Source organism: Channa argus, chromosome 13, assembly GCF_033026475.1.
Source record: "Channa argus isolate prfri chromosome 13, Channa argus male v1.0, whole genome shotgun sequence".
In the NCBI taxonomy this organism is placed as follows: domain Eukaryota; kingdom Metazoa; phylum Chordata; class Actinopteri; order Anabantiformes; family Channidae; genus Channa; species Channa argus.
In genome coordinates this window covers 25,748,774-25,773,184 of record NC_090209.1, presented here as the reverse complement: position 1 = coordinate 25,773,184, position 24,411 = coordinate 25,748,774, and the positions used below count along the sequence as shown (strand labels likewise).

The 24,411-nt window shown below is 40.2% G+C and overlaps 1 protein-coding gene and 1 long non-coding RNA gene across 7 annotated transcripts in view; both read right to left on the bottom strand.

Annotated features, from left to right (window-relative positions):
• Positions 1-24,411, bottom strand: part of LOC137139888 (IQ motif and SEC7 domain-containing protein 1-like) — a 139,998-nt gene that overhangs the window by 79,559 nt on the left and 36,028 nt on the right. The gene's annotated exons all lie outside the window — the stretch shown is intronic.
• On the bottom strand, positions 5,126-24,407 carry LOC137139891 (uncharacterized). The gene is made up of 2 exons (XR_010916408.1): positions 23,266-24,407; positions 5,126-16,846 (listed from the first exon to the last, which is right to left on the bottom strand). It is a non-coding gene; the product is annotated as an uncharacterized lncRNA (long non-coding RNA).

Here is a 24,411-nt window from a genome sequence, read left to right as displayed (position 1 = left end):
TTGCATTTCTAGCAGCATCACACCTCTCAGTGGTAGCACACACACAGACACACTCGAGTAACAGGGATGGGTGTGCATGTGTGCATCGTCATCACGTGCTTGCAGCAGGAGAATTAGCATGCAGGCCTCGGGCAGGGAGTCGGTGACAGGTGTGGTTTGGACTTCTGGACTGTGAGCTTGTGTAAATGTGTGGCCTGCTCACAGGAAGATGCAGCTCTGCTCCGTCTGAAGAAGATACAGGCTAAAAAAACAAAAAACAAAGACTCCTCTGTCTCTACTCAACTCTAGCTTTCCTCCTCTTTTGTCTCCTTTTCTGTCTGCTCATGTTATTTCTCTCCCCGTCTGCATCCGCATTTCCTCTATTTACTCATTTGTTTTGTCATTTCCTCCCCGTGTGCGCTGTACTTCCTTATCCATCATATCTTTTTGTGCCTTTCTACCCACACACTCTGTATTTCTGTTCTTATATTTCTTTTTCTAGTCATTTCACCTTGTTTCCTTTTTAACTTCCAACCCAACTCCTTTTTTCCCTCTGAACCTCCTCCCTTCATCTTCTGCCTCTTTTGCTCCTCTGACATTACCTTCCCACTTGTCCTTTATCCATCCTTTGTCCTTTCCTTTTATTGTAAATCCTTGTCTACCTCCTTCATCTCTTCCTTTCCCCCTCATTTGTCTTTGTATTTCCCTCTCCTCCACTTCCCCTCTTTGTTTAGCCCCCTATTGTCTATTTGGATTTTCTAATTCATTTCCATTTTTGTATCTGTTACCATCTTCAACTCCACTTCTCCATTTTGTCTATTATCATCAATTCCTGTGCTTCCTCCAGCTCAACCTTCCTCATTTTACTCCTTCGTATACATTCGCCCTTGTTCCAAACCATTTGGAGGTGGCCCCGTAATAAACGGTCCCAAACCATCATAGGGACAGGAAGAGGAAAGAAAAGGTGAAGGTGGAGAGTCCCTGGGTTTCGACTATGCTCTGCCTACCTGTGGAGAGGTGACCAGGTCCCAGAGGAGTGCAGACAAAACAGAGGGCAAAGGTCACAGACGCCCGACATGCCGAACATCCTAGAAATCCCCTGACTCCAGATCAGCTGCTTCCTGTTCCCCTGACGTCCACACGGTCGACTCTCCATCAGGTTTTAGTGACACACACCTGTTTCTCTACACATTTGTCCAACCAGACGTCTTTCCCTCGAATGAACTCGTGTCCTCTGTGCCCCTGCCCAGCTGCCAGTCATCATTAGTCAACTTCCTTAAAGAGACATCGCCCGGAAAAGGATGAGCTTCAGTGTGTCACCAAAAATCAAGCATGTTTACTTCATAGCAGTAATTCACTCTGACAGTGACTTAATTTAATTTTGCTCGTGGTGTCTGTCAAATGCATAATACTCAAAACAAATAATGCCACTATCTGAAGGATGGCAGGTAATTTAAGTCTACAGGGACACTGCACTTACAGAAGTATTTAATGGATTGTTTGAGTTCTCAAAACACACTTTGCAGGTTTTTCCAAGGTATTTCAAGAGGCTGTGACTGGTTAGAAAAGTGCTGTGCCTCTGAAAACCCATTTGTTTCCATGGTTTCCCTGGAGGTGAGGACCAGAGGTGCTCTGTCTCCGTCTCCCTGCTGACTGTGATCCTCCAAAATGAGGCGGCGCAGGAGTCTGGGTGTTTTCCAGCAGCTTCAGGTGAGCGTATGCGTTGCTCTGGTGCCTCCCCAGTTTGTTCACGTCCACAGTGCTTTGGCCTAAAGTATACTGAGTCAGTAAGTCAGTGTGACAAAAAGTTAGTCCAAATTTAGGATTATAAAGTCCAGATAAGGTTCTGAAAAAATCTGTATGTTATTAATAAACCATTTTACAACATAGTTGGAGGTTTTGATTGGTTTAAAGGTAATGTTACACTTATTTTTCACATACTGCCAAATACTGTATTACTGTATTCCCATGTTCAGTAGTTTATTCCAGGTTTGTTGCTTCAGAGCTAAAATGAAAAAAAAAAAATTCTCAATTGATTGGAAAATAATTAACAATTATTTTGAAGTTTGAAGATTTACTGCTTTTTCGGTTTTATGTCAGTATACCTGACATAAAATGTCAGTCCAAATAAAACTTCTCCCATACTATCAGGTTTATTCTTCACCTTTTAGAGTTAGATAATAATTTGAGATTTGACATTACAATTTAAGGCATTCTAAATCTGTGTAAGGCTTTCAACAAACACTAAAATTGCTTCTAGTGTATTCGAAGAGAGAAAAACTGTCCCTGCATGAAGAAATTAACTGTATCTTCAGGTAATGATTTAATTAGGGGGCATCACATTGAGATAATGACTGTAGAAACTCTTCAGTCTGCACCTGTCACACTTATTTTACAGCATTAGGGATGAACCATAACAGGAAACTCTGTTTATTTTCTAATTATTCTCTAATCATTGCTCATCTCTCAAATTTAACGTCTGCAACGACATTTTGCCAGATTTGATAGTTAACAGAAAATGACCAACAGTAAGGTCTTTAGTGTCTAAGCCTGTCCGTCCGGTAAATCACAGGATCACTGAAGTCAATAAAGTTGGAAAGTAAATCAGAAAGTTAGTAAGTGAGCTTATTAATCAGTCCGTTTGGGGTCTTATTGCATAAAACATGGACGACACCTGGCCCCACAGACTGAAATGGGTCACTATCCAGACATGTAAACCTTCGCAGAAGTCCAATATGTGCTCAGTCAGGCTCCAAAGAAATTTTAAACCACTTTTTGAAGGTCTGGAATGCAACGTAATCGCTACCTGTCAGTTATTGCAACGGCAGGGCAATTGTGCATGTGTGTACTAATAAATGCAATAAGGGTTCAACCAGGCTTTAGGCGGAAAGATCAGAGATGTCCTTACCCTTACAACTGGCTCATTAAAATGGTAAAATAAATCAGACACAGAAAATATCTAACTTCTCTGTCGACAGTTCTCCTTGTGAGAGTCCTAGAAAGTCAGTAATCTAACAAGCTGAAAGATTTAATCCTTGTGGGAAGCTACAGAACCTTGTGGCTGCAGATTAGCTCCCTTGCTGTCAGATAAACTCATTTCACAGCAACCGTATTTGTTTAAACGGATTCGAACGCCCTTAAAGGCAGGAACACAAGAAGCAGAAGCAGAGAAACACAGTAAATCAAAGTATTTATAACTATTTAAACCTCATCCATCCTCTTTTACAGGCTGCGGGCTACAGATTAGCTGCATCGACTGCAGGTAAAAGTGTTTAGGAAGTGTAGGGACTAAAACAGGCTTTTTGATCTACTTTTAATTCCCAGTTTCACCTCCAGTCCTGTGCTGTCATGCACTTCTGAGCTAATTAGCCAGCAGTCACCAACAATGGCAAAGTAGTCACAGAAATGTTTCAATGAGTCACTTGTGAGTGTGGGAGGTGTCGTGGTCTAAAGGTGACCCCCTTGTCATTCTGGTACTTGCTGTTGTCTTTACTTCCGGCTTCCTGTGCCCCCTCAGCAGGTCTTTGGTGTACATGAAAGTCCTGTTTCATCAAGCGAGAAGGAGAAAGAAAAAAGTGCTGATGTGTGTTTTCCTGAAGTGGCGACGAGTTCGATCTGTGTCCCTCTGCAGAGACGAGCGTCTCCTGCTGCCTCCTTCTTTTCTAACTCACTAAGTCTTTAATCAAATTATCCCTCGCTCGCTCACTTTGCCTCTCCTTGACCTTAGCTTTAGTTGGGGGCAGACTGGAGCTGGGAACGTCACATGCTTGGTCCAGAAATTATATTCAATGCTTTCGTGTTTTAATATTTTTTTGTAACAATATATACTTTAACAAATCAGAAAGACATGTGTAGACATGGTTATTTGAAGCATAAGTCTGAAGACAGTGTAATTTGTGTAAGAATTAAAAAGTATATCGTGGCCATGGAGTCAATGAGCCTTACAGAGGACCACAGTCTGTTTACAGTTAGCAATACAAAGTATTATGGTCATTATAGTGGATTATGGGCTGTGCAAACAACTATATGGATTTTTATGATACTGGTGAAAGCTTATAAATATGATGATTCTCAGGCAAGTTTTGAGGTTTATTGAAGAATCTCTGATTTATGACGACTTCTGACAATTGTCCTCGCAAAGAATATTTGTGAATTTCAAAGTAGCCTTTGCAACTACATCAACAACATTAACACCACCTGGTGGTCTGATATAAATATACTATGAACTAGTAAATGCTGATGTATCATTATTAACAAACCAGTCACCACATAAAGTGTTTAAAATCAACTCCACCTTTAGTGACCTCTGACCCTTACTTTTTAATATTAAACTATTTCTCTGCTTCCGGCTGAAAAACTCCAGATGACATCACTCGGAGGAGTTTTTCAACATAAGGGTTTAGATGATGTCATCTGGAGGAGCTCTGGGAAAGGTTGACCACGATTACAAACTTCATAGTACAAGCGATGAAATGGAAACTGAAGGTTCCTCCAAGTGATGTCATCTGGAGGCATTTTCCAGCTAAAAGTAGAGACATATTTTAATATAGAGAAATCAGAGAGAAGTTTAATGGCATTCAATTATGTGTAGTAGCCAAACAAAAACTAAAAGAGGCAGGTTCAGTATCAGTGAACGTGTCCTTTAAGTACTGAGTTTGTGTACTTGTACAATCTCTGCACACAGCGTATCACATTTTGCTGTGTATGGTGCTGTGTAGCTGCAGACTGCTCAGTGCTCACGCTGACTCACATCATTTAGACCAACAGTTTAGACCAATGGTGATCATTTTTAGGCCAAACTATAAAAACCTACTGTCACATAGAGGTGAATGAACAAAGACGTAACGGACAAGAAAAACAACAATACAACGTGAGCAACATTAAAGCTGCTCAGTTAGGAGACTTGGTTGCAGAGACAAAGCTCCCTCCTGAATCAGACGTCCAGATCTGATGATAAAGAATTCACACCTCAGCTAAAGAGCTAAAGAAAATATTTACTTGCTCCACTTCAGCTCCACTTCAGCTCCAATGTGAACGTAGATCACACTGGAGCTGAAAACCAGATAAACAGCGTTTAAACCTGGAATCAAAAATATTCCGCTGAAATTTGATGGCACATTTGATGACCCAAGAATGAGTTAACGAGAACAAAACAGGCAGTTTTTATTCATGATTTCTTTAGAATCATAGGAATTTTTAATCTTCATTATCACAAGTCATCACCATCATCTTCCAAAATGACAACTGTTGTAGTCATTGTCATTAGTCATCATCATCATCATCTTTATATCAGTTGTCAATCATCGCACAGAAACAATCATCACGTCCATTATCACATCATCATCTTCAGGTACATTCTCATCTTTTTCAGTGGATAATAGATTTCTTTTCAATGTTGTACTTTTTATAATATATTGTATACCATCCATGGTCAATCTCTTTTTTAAATAATTTACATAAGAATAAAGTCAACAGACTGAAGAATGACTATCTGGATATTTACATCATGTGACAGAGATAATCATGGAGAAAACAGCAAATGACTGGAAATTAACAGAAACTGTGATGAAGAGGAGGAGGAGGAGCAGAAGCACAAGGAAAGAGGGGAAGGAGGGAGATCGACAGGGAAGCTTCTGTGTGTGTGTGTGCGTGTGTGTGTGTGTGCGCGTGTGTGTGGCACATGTAACCGCTCATTGAGTATCATAAGGCTGAATGAAGCTAACAAGATCGTCTCTCATCTTGCGGTAACAACCTCCCACCCAAATTTCTGTGTTGTCGCTATAGCAGCAGATTGGAATGACACTGGCTGTTGCCATGGTAACAGGTCACCCCGCATCCATTCATAACCTTTCTAAATCTAATCTGAGAGATTTTGTGACAAATATGGATTTAAAAAAAAGGAAAGAAAACAATGTCACGATGAGTTGGAGCCATGATGAGTTTCAGTGGTGTCATATTTTTATGGTCCATAAAAAATGAACACAACATTCTGGAATGATCCGAGGAGTTTCTAAAAAAACAATCAAGAAGCTACATTTTCTGAGGAACTAAAAGTAACACTTCTCTTAAAAAATAACATAGAAACCAAAAGATGATTTTTCCTAAATGTACGCTAGTGTCTAAACATCAGCATAAAGACTTTAATAACGCTTTACTGTAAAAGTGGAACATAAAGGCTTTTTAAAGATTTTTCCTACGCAACCAAAGCTCTGGCAACATTATGGTCCAATGCAACATATTTTTAAGGAATGAAGCGCAACATTAGTTTTTCTCATTTGCCCAGACACTCGTGTCCACTCTGAAGTCTCATTTAAAGAACAGTTAACACACAGGCCAAAAAGACACAAGTGCTCTTAAACTAACAAAACAATAAAAATATGCAACAAAAGCTGATCTTTCCCTCAAACAACACAACTTGTAGGTAAATTAATTCACTCTTTCAATCCGGCACCAACCAATGGACAATGAACAACAAAACGCTCTTCATTCATGTCTGTGCACATGTTTCGGTGTTCATGAACTGTTGTCATGCAACAACGTAGCACAGAATTTATAACTGTAATCCGTCTTTAAAGAAAAAATCTTTTATCAATATTGTTCAAACATAGACAAGCTGAAGAAAAAGAAACCAAATAAAAATGTATAGGTAGATTTATCAACAATTCAAATTGAAGAGTTAAAATATTCAATTTTACATTTGCTCTTGTAAATTAGGGTTTTCATCAACATCACAGTGAATTATTTTCGTTGTCTTTGACTGAGGCCTGCAAACACAGAGGTGGATAAGAACTGACTGAAGATATTTGTTAGGAGGTTGCTCACAAGTACATTAGGTTTTCAGAATTTTGGGAGCGATTTTTATCAGCTGGGAACATGTGTTTTCCTGTTATTTGTCAGTTAATTCAATAAAGCTTTGGGTCACTGAATGAAGTCTGTCAACAGTTTCCTGTGAAACCAATAGAAAAGTATTTACATATTTGCCAGAGAAGACTTCTGCTGTGGTAAGAAGTAGGGATGTCGATGCCGATACTATTTTTTCTGAGTACAAGTACTCGCCCACACCAAGTACCGTTATAGGTACTAAATGGTTTTGTTTCTAAAATAGGTTTCTGGACAATAAAATCCACATGTTTATCTGCAACCGCAAATATGGCAGCAACCAGTGTTCACAACATAAAAAGAACAGGAAGAAAAGCAAAAATCTACACAGGAATATGAAGGTGAGAACTTCAGGTGACAGTCTATTTTCTGTAAATAACCCCTGTTGCTGCTGTCACTGGCAAATAATTTTTTTTACAATATTCTTGAGAAACACGAGTATGTTACCTACAGAGGCTAATGTGGTATTGGGTGCAGTATTGGAGAAGTTTTACAAGTATGAGTTCAGGATTGGGCCTGAGGCCTAATGCTGGTATGTGCATGGTAGCAACCCTACAAAGAAGGCGATGATAAAGATCTAGTGGATCCCAGTTTCATTAAATGCATCATAGCAATTGAGAAAATGCATCAAAGCAATCGAGAAATAGGGTTGTTCCAGGCTTTATGATTATTATTAATATACGTCCTCTGGCTGGAGCTGACTTGGATTGTGGAAGAATGTCCACACGCTTTCCAGCGTTCTCGTTGTGAGGCAGCAGTAGTGCTAATTTCCAGAACACAGGGATTCAGCGACTCAGCTGCTGCAGGTGCTTATGCACACTGTTGCATAAATATTTGTAAAGTAAAATAAAATATATATATATATAAAATCATATTTGGTTAGTGTCCGATTCAACTCACCACATTAAAAATTCAGTAACAGCAGAGATGATTGTTTTTTTTTCTCTGTCAAAAGTATAAATCACTACGTTATTGTGTTCTTCAGTCCATTTTATGTTCAAAAGCTCATAAAGTCTCCATGTCATGCTCTCGACATGTAGTTGGTCTTTGAGATCTGATACAAGCAACTTGAGTCAATATTTGACTTTTTCCAGGGCAAAAGAGGAAGGGGAGCTATAGGGACACAAGGACGCACAAATCAAGCTCTGAACTGCTGCCTCTCACCTGCTCCTGGTGTCAGGCTTTACAAAGCTTTTTACAACATCATATGTAATCAGAACCTAAGGAAACAGCCGAAGACAAAGTCAGAGAGTGACAAACGCTGATGAGTCCTTCAGAGCCTTTAAGCCACAGAAACCTTTAGTGTTAGCTGGTGCTTCTTTTGTTTTCATCCTATTTCATCCTAGTATTGCAATTTGGGTTAAGCAAACGCTCTTAACTACATAAAACGTGATGTAACTAGCTTGTTTAGACTTGTTGTTTCGATAATTTGCATTCTGCAAACATAAGTGAGTTACATTCACATATGTGCTTCTATTATATTTTCGTGATAGATGCCTGCGTCCACAAGGGGGCAGTGTCATTTATTTGAGAAGTAGAATAAAACCGGAAGCAAGTAAAGGAAGTACAGTTACCTGCCTTCCAAGTTTGTGACATTAACTAGCTTGTTGATGAACACTACACAACATTGGTGAGATTTGGGAGATGTGCATGTCAGGGCCTCTGCAACCTATGAGTACCCACAACACCATGCTGGAAATACGGCGGCGTCACAGAGCAATAACGGGATAAATAAAGTCGTGAATGTAAAATGACCGGAAGAAACAAACCGCAGTTGGACGCCGCATTCTGTCACCAGTGGCAGTAACAACATAAAAGAAAACTGTGACCCAACAGGCTCAGCAAGTGTATTAAGAGGAAGGAAATTTACTCTCAAGTTTATGTACAAAGCATTTTGGGGAAAAACGCTGAATATAAACAACTATTTGGTTTCAAGAAAACTCCAGAGGGCAAGAACAAATCTGTTGAGTGGTGGTTACATAAGGCCTACTGGGCATGAGAGTAGATAGCAGTTGTGTTTTTGATTCTCCAGATCTCATACAGATCTGTTTGTATATTCGTTTTGATGAGAATAAGCATTTGAGCAGTGTTTGAATTTATACCGTCAGCTTCCCTTTGCTTCTGTGTTTGGCAAATGAAAGAAAACTTCCCTCTCATCTGAACTGGATGAAGCCGCACAGGCCTCGAATTAATTAACCAACATCAAACTGGATTATTCCACCATGATGGCAAACACCAAAGCGACCACTTCAGCTCCACATTCCAAATACGCACCCTTCTGACTTTCTAACATGACTCATCGAACATCCAGCGAGCAGAGAAGCAGTTATGTAATCACCGTAGAGACCAGCCGAGCCTGTCAGTCTGTCTGCAGATGTGAGGCGACAAGTTCTAATGAGCTGCAGTGAAAACAGCAAAGTGCAGAGGAGGAGGCCGTCTCCAAACAGGAGAAACAATGTGAAGAGTAAGACAAGCAACCATCTGCATCTCACACCAGAACGTTATGAAAAACAGCTTTAATGCATATTTGGATAATTAAAAAGTCAGAGGACTGAGAAGATGTTGAGAAAGTGGAACGATCAATACAGATATGTGAGATTTGTGATGTCAGACTGATTTTTGATGTCCAGCTTGTCCAGCTTTCTTAGTGCAGAGTGTGTGTGTGTGTGTGTGTGTGTGAGCACCAGCAATTCAAAATATCCCTGCAAACTAACAGGTTGACACTAAAAAGTCTGATTAAAGTCTTTGCACTAGCTAATATCTAATGAGCTCTTTTCTTACATTAAATCTTAGGGTGATTTCCACACAGTTAGTGTAGATAGTATTAACAATATCACTGGGAACCAACAGCTTACTTTACAACTCAGTGCAGCTTTTGGCAACTTTGACAAAACCTAAAAAAAAAAAAAAAAAGGAAAATAATTATCTTTGCATAGTACAGAGATCTTGAATTGTCTTTCAGAGTGTGTATGACTTTGAGTGTCTGCATGGACATAAGTTGGGGCTATAAACAATTGTCCTTTGACAGGAGCTAAACACATCTCTGTGCAGGCTGTCCAACAAAAATGTCTGAAGACAACAGCACGAGCAAGCAAACATCTAGTGGAGAATGTCAAACACCACCAAGCTGAGAACTAAACTACCTAATGGAGCAGTGGTTCTCAACCCTGGTCCTCAGGGACCCAGTGCTGAACATCTGGATCAGGTGTGTTCAGGCAATGAGAAGCTGATACTAACTCACTGTGTCTTTTCCCACTTCGCCCTCACTGAGATGGTACCTAGCAGCCTATGATGGACTAACACCTGATGCAGGTAACGAGCATTGGTCAGAGAGCAGGATTCCTTGAGGACCAGGATTGAGAACCATAGATGCAGAGGATTTTTAAAGGGGGTCCAGGTTTCTCTGTATTGCTGTGTTTAGAGAATTTCTTTCTGAGAGTAATATACAGCTGAGTGTGAAGAAATTTCACGTTCTCATCTGCCACTAGCAAACAGCCAGACGCAGGTGTGACACTGTTGATGGTGGCTCAGTTCACTTCCTAGGAAACCATGAACCTGATTTAGATGCATTAGCAGGACCAGGACCAGGTCTGGGTTCTATGTCATTCTACATACACATTTAAAAAACGTCTGCTATAAAATAGTTTTAAAACTATTATTCCCCAAAGTGGTAAGAAGGAAGTTTTCTTTATACAGCTACAAATGCCTTAAATTATCGACATACAACAGCTTGCTGAACTAGCATGTGGAATGCTAATAGCCGTACCATAAACATGTTAACTATTGCTAATATTTAATAAAGTCTGTTTACCGCTAGCTGCAATTAGCAATAAAACATTTGGTTTTATCTTGAAATAAACCATTCAATATAACCGTTCACACAGGAAAGGCTTCGAGGATAAACAGCCATGCTAAACAGTCAAAATGCAGATAACAAATTTGGCAAAAGTAATATTTTAGTTAGCCAAAATTTTAGGTTAGCTAACAGTGCAAAACAATCCGCCACCACCAGCTGGTTACCTAAGGGAATTTTAATTCAAGTTCTTTTTTCCCCCAAACATTGATTGTCACCACATTATGTTCAAGTCACATCTTACGTATATGTCCAATAGACGGCATAATTTTTACAATAAAGTGCTTTACCATTTTAGCCGGTAGTGATACTGTCTAGACAGGAACGTTAAGAACCTAGATTTTATAGTCTGGATTCTCTACACAAGTCTATACAGCTAAAGTGGAAAGTAAAGGTGAGTCTATTCATTTTCAAACAATGCTAAACTCTGCCAACTTCACCGAGAAGCCAACACTAATTTGGGCTAATCGCAGCACGTGATTTGGCTGAAGGGCAGCGTGAGGTCTGTCAAACATGATGTCTCTGCAAACTGTGATGACAGGATGATGAGAAGACGACATTTTGATCTATTCTCACCTCCTCACTGCAAACGCAGTTTCCATCCATCACTGCCGTTTACTGGCAGTTAGCACTTAATGTGATGGAAAGAAGCTCATAATCAGGATGTACAGCTTGTACAACCTTTTGAACTCTCAGTCGTTGTGGACGCGAACGCAAATCTGACAAATTGTGGAAAGAAATCTGGTCTTGTGTGAGGATCATGTTCGTTCACATTATGATAAAGAAGGAAAGTTCCATTAGCAAAATGTTATGTTTGAAACCAAGAACACACACTAATATTTTCAAGATGTCTACAACTAAATTTTAAATATGCCAGATGTTTCAGGGAGGCCTTATAAAATCTATAACATCTGTAAGTGTATCAGAGCTCACATTTATAGAAATACTAGCTTACAATGTCCTCTTCTCAATAAAGCCTGACCAAAAAGAAGTAAAAAAAAAAAGAAAAGTAGGGCTTTACACCCAGGAGGTGAAGGGACATTGGTTGACCTGGAATTATTTTCTTTACTGTTGTCTCCACATTGACCTGTTACAGTGAGTTTGGCACTTTTTATTTGATTTGAGAATTTTATTTACAGCCAACAAATTAAACTGGTATATAGCAAACAGTGGCCTGCAGCTGCATTTGATGGTGTTTAATGGTGCCTTAGGTAACTTGCATCATGAGAGTAAAGCCGGACCCTGAGCCTCGACGAGTAGGTAACAAAGATGTTGGATGCAAAAGTTTGTTTTCTAATGAATTTCTAATTCATAACTTTTGATGATAAAAATGTTTGAACTACTGTAGCTGAATGTGCATTGTTATTATATGAGCTTTGGGGGGACGTTTGCAACCCCCTACGTGCCATTTCAGTTTCGGTTGCTGACCCCACCCAAGACCACGCAACACAATCCGTAAAGCTACTGACGTGGAAACTAAAGTTGAAGGCGTTTTTACCTCATGCACATGCGCTAGTTTCAGACCCAGGTGTGTGTTCGTCTTTCTAAATCTGATGCTGCACGTGGATATTTTTGTCTTTAGTTTGATGAACGGGGTCCTGGGAAATGTCTACAGACACCAGCAGATAAATGTGCTATTTTTTGGTAATCGCATACGCCGTGAGACAGCTAGGATGTATTTTCCCATGCTGACATTACAGAAATAGAGAACGATGCACTGAACACACACGTGTTGTTAATAACTATGCTTCTGAGCTTTATGTGTATATATACATATTTTTGAACACAGTCACAGAAGGCTCATGTCCACGTCTTTCAGAATTACATGTCACAGTAATTTGGTATGCACTGCTTTGTAAACATTTTAGAAATACCTGCCTTACATATCTTGTATTGGATAATTTGTGATGGCATTGCTTTGTATCATGACACTGAACAATGACTCAGATTTGCAATAAGTAATCCACTGGCCATATTCACCACCACCAAGTCCTTTAATTTCTGACTGGCCGATGATACACACACAAAACAAGATTATGGGAAAGAAACTAGAATGGATGACACAGTAACATTTCATATTATAGAAAATTTGTATGATTCCATTGTTCTCCACTACCCATTTTTATTCAGAACTTAACTGGGGAAAATTGAGAAAAATTTAGTTTCCAACCCCGAAAAACAGTATGTCTGCTCTTAGAGGCTCTTTCAAAATAAAAGGTTATGTATGAATCCTTACCACAGTAAACGTATTTGTGAATTTTTTTCAAGCTTTATTTTTACTCCTCAAATACAGGAAACATCCGTCAGCTCGTGTTTTAAACTTTCAACACTGTGTCGTGTGTCATCGTGCTGCATATAAAACTTTGGATCAAAGAGTGGCTGCGCTCAGTAACCATCAACTGCAAGTAATCCCCCTCTTCATCACTCTCAGTCTGACTGCGGTTTAAACCCCTCACACTCAATATGAGTTTACATACACAGGCAGGTGCTCGTACCAGATTTGAAAACACTTGTATTGCTTTTTTTTTTTTTTTTGAAATGTACAGGCTGCAAGAAGAAGCTAAAGAAACGAACTGCGGGCTGCTCACTTTGAGTAAAAAACAAAAAAAGAGATGTACTGCAGGTTTGTACAGCTCAAAGATCACTGGATGAACTTGTCATAGTTTTGCTCATACAGCATACAGCATTATCTGCTCACAAAACATTACATTTGCTGGCAGGTTCGGGTGAGACTTATTTTCTGTAACTTGGCACTGCGACAGGAGGATAATACCACCTTTTATCTTACTTGGCAATGAGGGATTTTTCTTTCACCTTTGCTTTGATTTACTTGGCACTGATTCAGAGGGAATCTTATATTCCATTCTTTCTTTTGGAAGGGAAAGAAGGAGGAGAGGAAAAGAGGAGGAGGAGGAGGGCTGGGAGGAAGTCGTAGCCACAGAGTTAAACCCACAGACGAACGGCAGACAGATGAAAGAAAACAGATTCACGCGATGAGAAAAGACCCAAAGGGCCACACTGTTGGACTTCTGGTGTTCCCTTTATCACCGTCTCCATCCAACCCTGTCTCCTAAAAAATGTGGTTCCTGTGCAGCCGAACTGCAAACGCAATCACGTTGGAGATACCCCAAAGCATCTTTTTATATATTTTGATTAAATTACGCTGCGTTTATTGACCTGAAAGCAAATTGCAAGCAGGTGGTCGGGGGTCCACCATCGAGCATCACACACACCAAACCAGAGCTTGACTCTAGAGTCAGTGTGTGGTTGGGTTTAAGTAAAACTTGTTGGTTACGGTTAATAAAAGATGAGTTTTGTTTAAACGTTCTCCGTTACAAACCAGATTCATAATGAGACCTCAAATAAAGCACACACACTGATGTAGTCCTGCAGGGGTTAGATGTTGTCTGGCACCACGTTATCAATATGTTCAGTTTCAACATTTTTGTGACACCATATTGTCCTTAGGTGAACAGAAAACAGAAAACATATTTGCAGGTTATTTCCACAGAAGCCTAACTTTTAGGAGGCAGGGTTGCTCCATCTCAGAGGTGAAGTCACCAAGTGTGTTTACATGCACTGTAGTAACTAAGGCAGTGCTGTGATGGGCGGTCGTGTAAAACCCAGTTATCTGACTTTGATCCTAAGGTGAGTGCGCGTACATGCAGACCAAGCTTCACCGTGTAGAAAACAGGCAGAGCTTCCCTGCGCTCCATCAGTTTTTTACGCAACCAAACCACCAAGCTAAATGCCAAGAGCACGTTTACCGTGACGCAGACGGGAAAGCTATGCCACGTTGTGCAGGGGAGCTAATGTCGGCAGCAAGAGCAATGGTTCGTTTTCTGCTTAAAAGAGTGTAGTTCTTGTCAGTTGTGGACCGTCTGAAGCTATAGGGCCAAAAAAAAAAAGGTGTATAGGGCTCGAGCTAAGAACAACATCACTTTCTCACGTTTACTCGTCTGTGGGGGCATCTCAGAGGGCAAATGATCGAGTTCGCTCCACTGTGGGGGGCAACTTGGGAGCCCACTCCAATTGCATTTGCATTTGCAGAAAGTAGAAGTTAGTTACATTTGTTGTTTCAACACCTGCTCGGTCTCCCATTGGTCAAATGATTAAGCTGCCAAGAACTTAGAGCAACAGGCAGATTTTCACACTCTACTCTGTGAGAACAATCACAGATGAACAATGTTCAGTGTTCTGAATAAAAAGAAAATGGAGCGATGCGTTGGTCATCGCATCATGCTGTGCCCCTGGCAGCTTGGTCTGCATGTAGAATGATCCGAAGCAGGCATAGTTTTTATGAACAAACAGCAGGTCACACCACACACAGATTATTAAATGAGTACAGTCACATTGGTAAAACCAGCTACAGTACATGATGTGGACATATTGCCTTAAGGCTGATCACACGTAGTGATCAGAGTACTGGTGTGCATGTAAACATACCCAGCGTTATCCAGTTTTTGTCTCTGAGGACTCTTGCAGCTGCTGTGGTGTGTCTGTGTGCTTGTGTGTGTTTGTTTTTGTGTGTGTGTGTGTGTGTGTGTGCACGTTACACACCAGGCACCAGGGTTCTCCCTACTACTGTTTATGGGGGGAAGCACTTCAAGTATTATCTCCGACTCTGCAGCCGTGACTGCAGCTACATCTTTAGTTTATCTTGGTTAATAAAAGGAGCCAGCAATCAGGTTCTAGTCCTGGACACGTCAACTTAGCACCATGCTAGTTAGCTTGATTGAAATGCTTTCCTCTGAGCACAAAATGAAAGCTCATGCTTCTTCCACACATCAAGCTTCTTGTGACCCTTACATTAAACCCTGTTCTCATTTTTGCCAATTTAGTGTGTCCGCGGTCACACTGCAGTATAGAGCATAATCCCCTGATGTACTCGAGTACAGTCTCCCGCACATTTGATTCACAAAGAAACACTTTTCTTCCTGGTTGTTAAAATGTTTTCTTATTTCAACAATCCATTTGCACCGGAATAAAAAACGGCCAGTGATAAGAAGAACCCTGGTTTGTTGTATGTACGGATGATAATGACTCTACAAACTACAGAGGAGGCCAAATTCATGACTCCACCACTTTCCACCGGCTGACCAGGTTGTGTTTACAGAAGAGGACCAGCACGTGACTACCTCCCAGGCGGCACGTACACTTCTTGAAAAGCGTTATTTCCCACTAAGACCAGAGGAGTCTTCAGTCCTTCATTCCAAAGAGTTCGGTGTGATATGGTGAGGACATGCTGTACTACAGACCAGAGCCCTGCAGGGACAGAGTTGGGGCATCGCAGGCATCACCTGCTCCATGAGCTCAACCTGCTGATGTTTTGACACCTTTATGGCATCTGGAGCAGAACTTCTTCGAACGCTGTCCACCTCAGGCTCTGGCCACAGCATCGTCAGGAAACAGCAGGGTCGTGGCTTCATGCTCAGACAGGGAGGATAAAGTGTAAAAGTCAAAGACTGTCCAGCGTGTCTGCATTATGCACAAAAAAACGCAGACTCATTGCTGACGTTCAGCTGAGTCACTGCGTCCTGCCGGGCGACCGGCCGAAGCAGGTGTGAGCCTGAAAGTCTTCAGGTAGGTCAGACTGCAGTGATGATGAGTCCCGTTGGTTTAAAGCTGCGATGCAACTTTTAGTGTCCGAACTCACGGTGTCACTTCCTAATCTATAGTAAAGTTCTTGCCAGGTTTGAAATAAAGGAGAAAAGGCTTGGATAAAGAGCAGAGCTGCAAAGCCAGCTTCATAATTTTCTTTGAAAGTTGACTTTTCTTATGTTGAATGTTAGGTTGTCCATTTTGCTTCCAGCCTTGGATTTTACCAACAAACAAGCTTTTACCTGGAAACCCTGTTTATGAAGAAACCCCAGATTTACCTCCTTTCAATTAAATAATTCTTTTACCTGACGTGGGTCAGACAGTTTTCATGATCACAGGGCAAAAGAAAAGATAGACACAGCCATGGAGGAGGGAGGAAAAGGGGGTTTTCATAATCACCCCCTCTGGTTACCAGGGAGAGTCAGACGGGTGGGGGAGTGTCTCACGGTCGCCCCTGGTTACCTAGAAGAGGGGCTACTGCACTCGGAGGCAGGGCAACAAAACTGATGGGCGATGTCGTCATCTTCCTCCTCTCTGAGAGACAGACAGACAAACAGATGAGAGAAGCAAAGAAGGGAGGAAGAACAGAGAAAGAAGGACAGCAGAGGAAGGATTGGAGACAGAAACGGTGAGCAGTCTAGTGATGGGAAGTCAAAGAGTTGCAGTACTGCAGTCGGCCACCAGATGCCAGTGGTTACACATCTCAGGAGTTTCCACCAGAGTTGTATTTTCTAGGTGAAGCAGCATTTCCCCGTTGCCTCAGGACTGAATTAATGTCTAAAATTATAAAGTTTACACAGAGTCAGGTGACCAGGTCTGAAAGTTTTCATTTGGGTGGGGGGGGGAACAGGAAGGGATGGATGGATGATGCGAGTAGAGAGGTGAGGTGACAGAGATAGCAGCCGGTGCCAAGACGCATTAATGCAAATGTAATGCCTGCGAAAAGTGCAAATTAGTGCAATAATCACTGCGGCTGGGATTTTTTAAGTAACGTCCATCACTTTAATCCCATTCAGCACTTTTATGTGTCCTTGTTTCATTTAAATGAACTAATGGCTCAAAAGCAGGGCGACAGATTGGCGGAGCTGAGTTGATTTGGAGTTCAGAGGTGGAGAGGAAGTCTGTGTCATTGTGTATCGGCAAAATTTCATTTTTGTCAAACGATCTACTGTAAAAGCCTCATTAAATGCTTCACATTATTCGCCACAGATGTCACTTTTAATTTAATCTGTTTGTTTGGTGCAGGTTTTAGGACATTCGAGGTTAGAATTTAGAATTTCTCACACTTTTATCAGCCTACAGTTATGACAAAGTGCAAGTTTTTTCATTCAAAGCGAATAGATTGTAAATAGAATAAAGCAAAAACAACTTTATTACGCACATACCAGGCACTGTTAGATTGATGAACTGTTCCACACGATTGTGTCTCGAAGTTATTAAGCTGCTTCAAATTACTGCACCTACTGCTTGTTTTTTTTATTTATTTTACGTTGATAGTGTAGTGGAATGTGATCAGGTACAGTATGTAGCATTATATCATTTTAGCATAAATGATAGTTCTAGCATAGTTTTAAAAATAAAACTAAAATAAATGACAAATAAGTTGGAGCTGAGTCGTTGAGCTGAGTTACTACTACGGTGTGCTGTCCAAAAATCAATCATCGATGTATAAATGATGTTCAAAGATTTTTACATCATAACCTGAGATTTGCAAAAAACCTCGAATTATATTTTTATAACTGACTGAGCGACAACCTTTGATGTTAAACTGTTTAAAAGCAAATGCAGCGTAATCCAACAATAAAATCACACGATGTTCATTTTAATCATAAACTCTTTCACAGAGGTGATGGTTTAAGTTGAGCTGTGTAACATGCTGACAGGTTTTTACAGTATTGACGTGATGCTAAACAGAAGAAACAGCTAATGTACCTAATTAATCTCCAGCTGACAACTAATGTTTAAAGGAGTCTTACCCAATAGTTTTTCAGTGTATTAATATTTATTTCATGCTCTTCTTGTCACAAACTGTGATAACACGGTCATCAGCAGCTCACTTATAACCTCAGTGGCAAATTAAGCTACAATATGCAACTGCCAGTGGGCTTTCATCTTATTTGACTGGTTAAAAGGGATTAAACTTTACTCCAAAACATTTGTAAGTGAAAATCACTGCACAGCTGTCAGTGCTGTTGTGTGAGTCTGTGTGACGGGAGGTGTTGACAGCACCTCTGCACATCCAGAGGAGTTAGAGTTACAGTTGCTTTGCAGGCTGGTTCTTTAAATAAAGGTTAAATAAAAAAGAATGCCTGCCTTTTCCTAGCGTTTAAATTTAGTTTTAAATGAAACAAAAGAAATACCGAAAAACAAAAGCACTGATCGCAGTTTAAAACGTTTTAGTGTAAAGCTGGACTTTACATCTATTGTAACTGAAAATTGAGATTAAACTGAGGACACTCAAAGTGTTCAGATAACTTTAGAAATGACAACTGCACAAAAAACAAAGGTTTATCTGAACATCATCTTCTCCTTTTCCTTTGGGCTGTTCCCTTTCAGGGGTCTCCACAGCGAATCATGTGCCTCCATCTAACTCTGTCCTCTGCATCCTCTTCTCTCTCACCATCGTCTTGAACACCTTTCCTTTCATTCTTGCTGATACTCTTTTATCACACAACACACCTGACACTTTTCTCCACCCGTTCCAACCTGCCTGCACTCGCCTCTTCACCTCTTTTCCACACTCACCGTTGCTCTGAACCGTTGACCCTAAGTACTTAAAGTCCTGCACCTTCTTCACCTCTGCTCCCTGTAACCTCACCGTTCCACCTTGGTCACTCTCATTCACACACATGTATTCTGTCTTACTGCGGCTAAGCTTCATTCCTCTGTTTTCCAGAGCAGACCTCCACCTCATTTTATTGTGTGGCTCATCAGCTTTATTCCTCTGTAGTTGCCACAGCTCTGCTCATCTGCCTTGTTCTTAAAAATGGGCACCAGTACACTTCTCCTCCAGTCCTCAGCATCCTCTCACTCTCCAAGATCTTGTTAAACAAACTAGTCAGAAACTCTACTGCCACCTCTCCTAGACACTTCCATACCTCCACAGGTTTGTCATCAGGACCAACTGCCTTTCCACTCTTCATCCTCTTCATCCTCCTCCTCACTTCACTCTTACTAATCTTTGCTACTTCCTGCTCCACACCAGTCACCTCTTCTACTCTTTGTTCCCTTTCATTTTCCTCATTCATCAACTCTTCAAAGTTCTCCTTCCATCTTCCCATCACACTCCTGGCACCTGTCAATAAATTTCCATCCTTATCTTCAATCACACTAACCTGCTGCACATCTTTCCCAAGTATTAACAGAAACACAATTTTTGGAGATAAGGTCAATATTTCACCCACAGTTTCATAGATTTTAATGGAATCTTTAAAGTCTTAGGTGGTTTAATTAGAGCTCTTCAACAATCCAACCAGGACCCAAGTTGGTCTGGATTCTAGTTGTGTTCTGATTTGTCTGAGTTGTATTTTACTTTGTGTCATGAACATTATTATAGATTAAAAGCACAGATATGTTCCATTTATGATGCGTACAAAAAATGATCTGTTTTTATCCATGTTCAACCTAGAAAAGCTTTGGCTTGAACCTGATCTAATTATCCTTAGGCTTTTTTTGGCTGTCCTCTTGTCCCTTTAGGATCTGATGTCTTCATTTTGGAAATTAATTTACACGTGGAACTATTATTCTGGACAAATGACACCTCTCATTTACATTTTTAACCCTGTTTTCGTGGCTGTGAATATTCATATATATAACTGCAGTTCTCTGTTTTGATCAGTTTTGCAAAAGGTGTTTCCTCTAATTCTGTATTTGCAGTAACCTTTTTTTTTTTTTAAGGTGCTTTAATGACACTGTGGTAGAACACAGCTGATGCATAATGTATGTTTTCAGGGTGTAAAACCACAGTGCCATGAATAATTTAAAGGAATAAAGTGTCCAGATGTCTGCATGTTGTTAGAACATTCTGTGGTAAAGATTTTCATGAAGTGCTAACGCGCTGTTGCTGTGCTCATATAGATTTTGAAGTGATGCTTTTGGAGGCAGTGGAGGAATCTCAACTGAAACAGATCAGATTACCTCACCCTGTCATCAGCAGCGTGTTAGTCATCTGGTGAATCCCTCATCTGTGTGTGTGTGTGTATCTATGCATAACACCTTCTGAAAATCTCCCTCCTCTGCTGGTGACGCATCTCACACACTCAAACACACACACACACACACACACACACACACACACACACACACACACACACACACACCTCCCCTTCCCAGACTTTGAAGAAATCACCTCCTCTCTCTCCATCTTTAATGTATGATTTGAAAATGTCTCAGTGTTGCTTTTCACCTAACTGTGGTCAAACAACAGCTTTTCGGTTTACACTGAAACCTCATGCAGCTTAACAGTTTATCCTCCATGCATTTACTGCACATGTGAGCAATAGGCTCTAATGTGTCAATCTCACTCCAAGAATTGTGTTTTTGTGCTGCGTAGCTAAATCCGATTCCCGAAATTATGACCAACTTTAATCCAAAATCAACACTTTAGATAGATTCTGCTTTAAAAAAAGACAAAATAATGAGAATCTGGACATCAAACTAGAAAGTTTATCATCAAAGTATATAATGCAATGACCTATATTTTGCAATTTAAATTGAAAATATAGCAGATATTAGATGCACATAACTTCTAAAATGATCACAAATCAGAGGAGGGAGCCTGACATTAATGCTACTAACAGGGGATTTGGAGGTTACTTCAATAATAAAGCTTCTTAGCAGCTTTGATAGCTGAGGAGGAAAGTTGCATTGAATTGAGCTGAGCCCTGAGCAACCGTGAGCGCGAAAACGATCCTGTCAAATGGTTTTAACTGGACAGTGCAGTCAGGTAAAAGGTGCTGATGTGTTCAATGAGGTGCTATCCCCAGTGTCAAACTTCAGAAAGGAGCCACTGACCACTGAACACACTTCATCACTTCAGAACTAATGAAGTCCAGAACTGATGCAGCATTTTCTGAACTTTGTCGGTTTTGACGTGATGAAGCCTTATAGGTGAGAGGTGAAACGTCTTCAAGAACTTCAAGCAGGTCCAGCTGCCACTGAACAGCACCTTCGAGATAACCGTGAGCTGAATGACTGCGCTGTCAACAGTTAAGTTGTAAGGATAGAGAACCCTCAATTCTGTTAGTATTTAATACTAATTAAAAACTGAAAAGGTGGAGCAAGAGAAGTAAATAAGATAACCCCCAATTTGTTTCTCAGAAACCTAATTTGTTGTCTTAGTTTTTATCACAGAGACGGAAATGGAGGTAGAAGTGAACACGGTGTAGTAATTGTTCATTCTCATCCTCTACCAGTGTCATTGAGGTTCATTGGCAGCAGAAACTTTAAAAAAAGCTGGAAGCTCATATCGGCAACCCAGCACCGACTCAGAGGGCCAACCAGAAGTGGCTTGCACAGTTTTAAACTTTTTGAGCACCAAAATTGATCTGATAGAGTTAAATTAAACTGAATCCCAAGTGAAGTCATGAAATCATCTCCCAAGTGCTTTAGGATTTTGAATCTTGAAACTTTATCTCCTAAAAGCAGAAGAGAAGGATATCTTCAATTGTAACTTACTGAATTTCAAGAAAACTGTCACTGGAGATGAAGCTTCAGGACATCGAATGGATCAGAAATGTGTTTTGTGGTATTTTATGAAATTAAACCACACACTGCAAAACCACACTGAGGTTTGTGATTATTACATGCGGACAATGACCCGCTGTGGCTGAACTCACGGGATAAGCCGAAAGGACAAACAAACAAAAAACTGTATGTGGAGATGCAGATAATAAATGAGGTTTGTGTTTAGTTTCTATTTCAGAGCATGAACAACTACTTCATATGGTGACAGCTGATCGGTCTTACAGTGCATTTATCAACAGCTGAGCAGATGATGAGTCAAATCTAATATATTATACCAGCTTATTTTAATGAACTACTGTGACCCTTTTCATAGATTATACTTAGTACCTAAAGGGACCAAATAATAAACCAATTTGCAGATATGTCATCTCACAACTATCATTTGGTTTGAAAATGCTGATTATCAGTGTGTTGATTGCTCATAAAAACACATGAGGGTGTGATGACAAACTGGACAGCGTCTGCTAGAGATCAAATTTTGCCAATAAATCTGTTTTCTTCTTTCCTTTACATGCCTTGTGTTGCAGAGCAGATCTTGTTTCTTTGTTGTGTTAAGACTGTATTTCAGCCTTTATTGTCTATCTTGCCTATTTCTCAGAGGGCCCCTCTTACTATCAGGGTCCACCATTGGACTTGAAAACGTGGCTGGTTTTGTTTTATTAGAAAAGCTAATTTTAACCTCCATGTTTAGAGGCTCATTTAAATTGTGTGTATTAAGCTGCAGTTTGCGATTAATTAAAAACTAAAAAATAATAGCTTTAGTAAAACCCCATGTCTAATCAGTGCTGTAGCTTGAGCCGCTGTTGAGTCATTAGCTTTTAAACTGGCCTGTTTATGGTGCTCAGCTTCCAGATGGGCTGTTTTAAAGCAGCGTGGTGGGTGGGGGTGAAGGCGGGTGAGGAGATGGCGATGATGATGAGGGAGAAAGTGGATGAGAGAGAAGAAACAACTGGAGAGGCTGCTTCACCTTTTTTATCTGTGTGTGTGTGTGTGTGTGTGTGTGTGTGTGTGTGTGTGTGTGTGTTTGTGGGGGTAATAAAAGCACTATGGGGAGGGAGGTGGGGGAGAGCGAGCAAGTGAGGCTTGGTGTGAGGCCAACACGCATTAAAGCAAATCTGACTGGCTTAAGGCCACATTTACTTTCACTGCAATGACGAATCAAACCTAATTTCATTTGGCAAAAATCATTAAACTCAAAGTTTACTTACCGGCTTTTTTCATCAGCACTTTCAACCATATCACACAGTCTTCATCAGTGGGGCGGAGCTATGGACTGATTACAGTAGCTGCTCGGTTATAGTTTTCTTTTTCAAATGTTAACACATCTCCATGACAACTGAGCAAAACACCATCCACTGATGAAGACCATCATATGAATGAAAGCTCTGGAAAAAAGATAAAGAAAAGGTAGTGAAAGTTGTGATTATGTCAACCTACAAGTTCCTTGAAATGTCAATGTTGTAACATTTTATGCTCAATTTTTTATTTAGATTTTTACATTTTTAGAGACAAAAACTAGTACAAGCAGAAAATAGAAACCTTGATTAAATAAAATACAGGAAAATCTTTTTATTTAGAGTCACTTTTATAAATGAATACTTCCCATTTGGCCATTTTGTCTGCTTGTATTTACAGGAGTGGAAATAAAGTACTATAATGCTATAATAATTGAATAAACAGTTTACCTGTGACGATCTGTAATAAATGCACAGCAATAAGTCAGGTTTTATCATGTTGGGCTACCTCACTGCATTTACTGCACTAATGGTTGTGAGTATCTTCACATGTTCCTTCACAAATAAAGGCATCAGTGTTGTTTTATTATGAACATGTTATAAAATATGAGATGTTTAGTTTTCACTTAAATAATTAACTTACTGTCACACAGACAAATATTAAATTAATTAGGCTTTTAAAAAACACTGTTTATGTTGATGAAGTAACAAAATGTTTCAGCTTTAATAATAGTTAATATATTATACATTAAAACTATGCAGCTTCTTGCACAAGTTACAGTAAAGGATGTAAACTGTAAAGTAATAAATATTCAACACTTTTATACTATTTTTCTCTCCCACTAATGAGGCAAAATATGTACACATTTATATGACCACTAAGCCTAACTGGTTAGATTTCTGATGGCTTCAGAAAACTAAAAACATCAGTGTGGCTTGATTTAAAAAAATGACTTAAATAAATAGATCAATAAAAAAATCAGATGCGTTCGGGATCACTGCTCTCCCTGGTGCGGGATGTGTTTTGGGGGGAGGCTGTAAGGCGCAGTGTGCTGGGTGGAGGCAGGGTGAGGGACAGTGAGTGAGGTTGGGTGTTGCGGAGCGGGGACTCTGGCCCTT